This window comes from Megascapheus bottae, chromosome 5 (assembly GCF_031878675.1).
Source record: "Megascapheus bottae isolate mThoBot1 chromosome 5, mThoBot2.hap1, whole genome shotgun sequence".
Lineage (NCBI taxonomy): Eukaryota > Metazoa > Chordata > Mammalia > Rodentia > Geomyidae > Megascapheus > Megascapheus bottae.
In genome coordinates, this window is record NC_143513.1 from 25,281,160 (window position 1) to 25,287,159 (window position 6,000).

The 6,000-nt window shown below is 41.0% G+C and overlaps 1 protein-coding gene across 1 annotated transcript in view; it reads right to left on the reverse strand.

Moving 5' to 3' along the window:
* Positions 1 to 228, reverse strand: part of Scrn1 (secernin 1) — a 57,623-nt gene extending 57,395 nt beyond the window's left edge. Inside the window, exon 1 of the mRNA XM_090332820.1 lies at positions 91 to 228. The gene's annotated coding sequence lies outside the window, so the exon portion shown is untranslated. The remainder of the gene's footprint in view (positions 1 to 90) is intronic.
* Between the last annotated feature and the right edge of the window lie 5,772 nt (positions 229 to 6,000).

Consider the following 6,000-nt stretch of genomic DNA (forward strand, 5'->3'; position numbering starts at 1 on the left):
GGCGAGGCCACCGCCGCCGCGCGCGCTGGACCTCGAGGGTGGCTGGGGATGGAACCTGCGGCGGAAAGCGCGGAGCGCTGCGCGCCTCACCTGCGGGGTGGACAGATGCCGGATCTGCCCTGCGGTGTGGACGCTGAGACCTGGGGGGGGCCGAGAGGGGATGGGGGGACAGCTCGTCTGCGGCGGCAGTGGCGGAAGCGGCCGTGCGCGCTTCCCGCTTCCCAGACTCCGCTGACCGCCCCGCCTCCCTCCCCCCTTCACTCTCCCGCAGCCCACAGCTGGCCGGGATCACGTGACAACGGGCCCCCTCCCCCCCCCTCTTCAACCCCTCTCCCCTCCTCCTCCTGGCTGCCAGCGGCCCCGCCCCACCGCTCCCTCCAGGCTGCGGAGGCTGCAGCGCTGGGGAGGGAAGGTGTCCGGAACCTGGAGGAGCGAGGGGGGAGGGAGGGAGGGAGGGGAGGGCGAGTGGGGGAGCGGACTCACTCTTTTCCCGATTCCCCCCCCCTTTGTTGCCATTCTCTGAAAAGAGGGAGGCCGAGCCCCCCACCCCCTCCATGTTTGGTTGCTGCGTCTGGGCCTGAGCTAGATTTCCCATCAAACTATGTCTGGTATTAACAGGATCGTGTTGGTCAGACAGACCTTATGCTGACCCATCTCACACAAGGCTAAAGTTCTATATGGGCGTTAATAAATTTTTACAAGGACTTAGCTGGGGAGGGGGCGGGGGAGGTGGTCGTGCGCAAGCGCAGGTTCCTTTATGGGCACATCAAGGTCATGGATAGCTCCTTTATGGCCAAAGGCACTCGACGTTTAATAGATTAATAGGTGTCAAAGGATAGTTCTCAGAGAAACAATACAGTAGCAACCACTTCTGAAAAGATACTCATTTAGAAATTAGTAAGCACAAGGTAACATTTTCCTCTTATCAGATTAGCAAAAATCAAAAACAAATAAAAATAAAAACAAGCTTTTATTTCTTTCAATGTAGCAAATACATAGAGAGTGATTCTATGTCTGGAATTGGTCTTATAGATGCATCTGGCACAGTGCAAAAAGAGCACAAGTTCATCCATTGCTACGTTACTTGTGCTGCCAAACATTGGAAGCGAATGTCTATCAATAAACTATTAAAATGCATTAAGTTTTGCTGGGCGCTGATGGCTCATGCCTGTGGTCCTAGAGATTTAACAGGATGAGACCTAAGGGATCCCAATTAGAAGCCATCCTGGCAGATACATCTGTAAGACTTATCAACAATTAACCACTAGAAAACCAGAAATTGTGTCACAGAGTGATAGGCTACTAGACTTGAGCTTAAGGACAGTACCCAGATCCCATGACTAACAAAAAATTAATAAAATAAGTTAGGTTTCATCACCGTCAATAAACTAGAATGATATCCAATTTATTTTTAAAAGCTGAACTCAAACCAGGCCTATAATCCTTGCTATCAGGAGGCTGCTATTTTTGGGATTGCAGTTTGAAGATACCACAAGCAGAAATATCTGTGAATGCTTACCTTCAATTAAGACCCGCCCCCCAAAAAAAATCCATAGTGGAAGTGTGACTCAAGTGGTACAGCACCAGCCTTGAGTGAAAAAATTTTAAGAGATAGAACCTGGGCCTTGAATTCAAGTCCAATTATTGGGGAGGGAGGGAGAATCTGGACTACACAGACATTACAAACTCTCTATGCGATGATTTTTTAAAAAGGAAAAATGACTCCCAACTAAGTGAATGACAAAAAAAGCTAGGTACCCAACATCGTGTGTATTATAGTTTGTGGGAAGAAATATACATATATTTGCACTTTCATTTACAATGTGTTAGACCATCTTGGAAGAGTACATTAGAACATGCCATCGTAAATGTTACCAGGGAGGAGAGCTATGAGATTGGTTGCTAAGGAAGAAAGGAGATTTTTTTCCATGTCTTTTGAATGTTGCATCTATACTTGCAGCTTTCCACATGAGTGAATAGATAGTAGGAGAAGGCTGAGGGAATTAGTGTAGAAAAATAGAGCATTAGTTTGTAGATTCTTCGGAACACAAAGGTACCTTATTGTTCATTGACTCCAGCAAGGAACTGTGACTTCTCACGTAAAGGACATTTGCATAGCATTCTTGGTGCCAGTTATGCCCTCAGTACACAGGGTAGAGAACCAACCAGCCTACTTATTTTCCCTGAAATCTTTGAAGCCTGTGGGTATGTTACCACAGGAAACAAAGTCATGAGACACAGTCACAGAGACACCTGCATACCAAGAAGCTTATTACATGGAATTATTATTTATTAAAAAGCAGAAATACATGTTGTCTCAGTTTTTGTACAGGAGAGGCAGATTTGGCTTCCATTCAAACCCATATACATAGAGACAAGGGAACAGAACAGTCTAAAAACACAGAGAACATCAAGAAATAATTATTAAAATTTTAATCATTAGCTTTCATCAATCATATAAGGTTTAGCAGCAGGTCATTTCAAAGGTTTCCTGAAGCTAGCTTGCAAGGAAAAATTGCCTTGAATAGCCTTCAATTGTTATACTCATTTATATTCCACCTAACCACGTTCAGAGATGTAAGAGCTAAAAAAAATAAAAGTATGCCATTTTTCTGGGGTTTTTTTCCATAAAAATAGGCAAAGACTTTTCTTTTTCTAGGGCAAAATAAGTGTGTGGGGGAGACAGGGTAACTGATGATTTCAGCTTTTACAAAATGTCATATGGGAAGGCTTGTTAGAACCATATCTAGAAAAAGTAACTATGGAAACATGTGTGTGTGTGTGTGTGTGTGTGTGTGTGTGTGTGTGTGTGTGTGTGCAGCATGTATGTACACATCAATCTATGGCTTGAACTCAGCACCTGAGCTCTGGTCCCTGAGTTTTTTGTTCAAAGTTGATGCTCTATCACTTGAGCCACAAATCCACTTGCTGCTTTTTTGGTGGTTAATCAGAGATATGATTCTCACAGATTTTCCTTCCTGCAACTGTAATCCTAAAGTCTCAACCTCTTTGTAGCTAGGATTATAGTGACTACTGGCACTTGGCAATGGAAACATTGTGAGTTTATTTACAAGAATGAAATAATAAATTGCCAAAGAAACTAACTCTTGATAGGCTTGATGCTTGCTAGATATGTGCCCTACTACTGGAGCTATTCCTCCAGTCCTTTGCTCTTGGTAAGTCAAAGAATGTCGAAACTATTTCTTGATATAATTTTTTCCTAAGCATTTGGACTCCATTCATCTTGCATGTAATTTTATTTGTGGCAAAAGACTACATTATGAATAAAGTATCTTTAATTGATCCATAGTTAAGTTTATGTTTGCTGTCAATTTTAATAAACTATGAGTTTGAAGTACATTTTCTATTTAACGAAGCTGGCAACTTTTTTGGGCTAAAAAATTTACTTATTCCTTATCCCCATCTTAGTTACAGTAACTATGCTGTTTCTCTAGGTAATTTGGGTCTTTTAAAGGTTCATTAATAGAGATGTATTAGTTCTCCAAATCTTTCTAAGGAACCAACTTCCATTTTCAATGATGTTTTTCTTTATGCTTATCCTTGTTTTTATTTATTTAGAGCATAATTTGCTCTTCTTTTTCTTGCTTTTTCAAAGGAAACCTTAAATGGTTGCATTTAGATTTTTTTTGTACTATGAGCACATTAAAGCTATGACTTCTTTCAAACCGTTGCCTTATCATTCCATCAAATTTAATATGCTCCATATTAGTTTTCATGGTTGCCATAATAAATCACCACAAATTTGGCCACCATGCCCAGTTTCTTCCACTGAGATGGAGGCTCACAGACTTTTCCACCTGGTATTCTCTGGAACTAAATTGTTCCAATGTCAGCCTTTTATGGAGCAAATGCAGTAGACATATGACTCGGTGCTCAGCTATGGTTTGAATCTGTGTTTGTATGTGTATGAGAGCGGAGGAAAGAAGGGAGAGAAGGAAAAAGAGAGAGGAGGAGGAAGGGATGGAGGGAGGGAGGAAGGGAAGGAGTGAGGAAAGAAGGAAGGGAGAGGGGAAGATTCTACTGAGGTTTAAATGCAAGTCTTCCTGCTTTCACATGATTTCCTTTCTCAAGGCTGACACTGTATCACTTGAGCCACATTTTCATTTCTGGCTTTTTACTGATGAACTGGAAGAAGAGTCTCATAGATTTATCTGACTAATGCTTGTATACCACCCACACATATCCTTCCGTATACTTTTCTTCATTGTTATTGTAAAGAGGATGTACAAAAGGATCAGAGCTACGCACGTACATCAGATAATGAGTAGATTCTTTTTGATCAGTGTCATCCCTTTCCTCTCTTCTCAGTGTTTCCCTGCTGATCTGCCCCCTCCCTCATTTCCAACATAGTCCCAATGAGCATCACTGTTGCATTTGTTCACCCTTTGCCCCACCACCCATTTCTGTACTCTCCCTTATATCCAAGACAACAAGAATAGAAATAAAAAACAACAACAAAGGAGAGAACGATAACAAAACACTCCTTTCCATTTCTGGGAGTGCATTTTTTTTTTCCAGTCCTGAGGTGTGAACTCAGGGCCTGAGCACTGTCCTTAGACTTTCTCAAAGCTAGAGCTCTACTACTTGAGCCACAGCACCACTTTGGGCTTTTTATGTGTATATGGTACTGAGAAATCAAACTCAAGGCTTCGTGCATACTAGGCAAACACTCTACCATTAGGCTCTTCGGAGTTCATTTTGATGAACAGCACTTTATATGATCGTATGCGCATAGCTATTGAGTCTTTGTGAGCTTCTCCTGAGAACACCCTCCCTTGGTCTCACTGTGTGAATGTCTAGAGTCCAGTGTATGTTTGTCATTTACCAGCCAATGTGTTTATTTATTATAGATTTATAGGCACAACAAATGAAGGAAACCATGCAACCAATGTTTCTTTGGGTCTGGTTTATTTCACTTAATTTTTTTTAAGTCTTTCCATTTCCTATTGAGTGGTACAATATAATTCTGATGGAAGTGCAGAATTCCAATAGATAGATAGATAGATAGATAGATAGATAGATAGATAGATAGATAGATAGATAGATATGTATCACATATTCTTGATCCGTTCATCCATTGAGGGGCATCTCGGTTGGTTCCATATCTTGGCTATGGTAAATGAATGCTGCAATGAACATAGTTGGTAGCTTTGGTGTGGCCTTGTTTGTGGTATATTAGATAAATGCCCAGGAATAGTATTGCTGGGTCATAGGGAAGCAATATGTTTAGTCTTTTGAGGAATCCCCATACTGCTTTCGAGAGTGGTTGAACAAGTTTACATTACCACCAACAGTGTAGCAGAATTCTCTTTTGGTGGCATCCACACTACCATCTGTTGTTATTGTTTTCTTGATAATGGTCATTTTAATCTCAATGTTGTTTTCTTTTATGGCCAGAGACACTGAACATTTGTTCATATGTCTATTGGCCACTGTTACTTCTTTTTGGAAGTATCTCTTTAAGTCATTAGCCCATTTATTAATTAAGTAGTTGTTTGAGAGTTTATTTTTAGGGGCTTTAATTTTTTGAGCTATAAGTATATTTTAGATATAAGGTCCTTTACTAATGCATAACAGAACTCTTCTCCCATTCTATGGGCTTTTTATCTTGCTATGTCTTTTGCCATGCAGAAACTCTTCAGTCTGATGCAATCCCATGTGCACAATCTTCTTTTGATTTGTTATGAATATGGATCTTGGGAAGTTTCGATCCATGCCTAGGAGCCATAGTGTTCTCCTTATCTCTTCCTGCCATATTTTCATGCTAGCTGGCCTTACATTGAGGTCTTTGATCCATTTAGAACTGATTCCGGTAAAGGATGGTTTATAAGTATCTAGCTTCAGTTTTCTACATGTGTTATACAATTTTGCCAGCACCATTAGATGAAGAGGTTGTCTTCTTTCCAACCTATTTTCCTCCAGTACACTTTAAGTCAAATCTACACTGTTCATAACACTAAATTATATGTAAATAGTTGT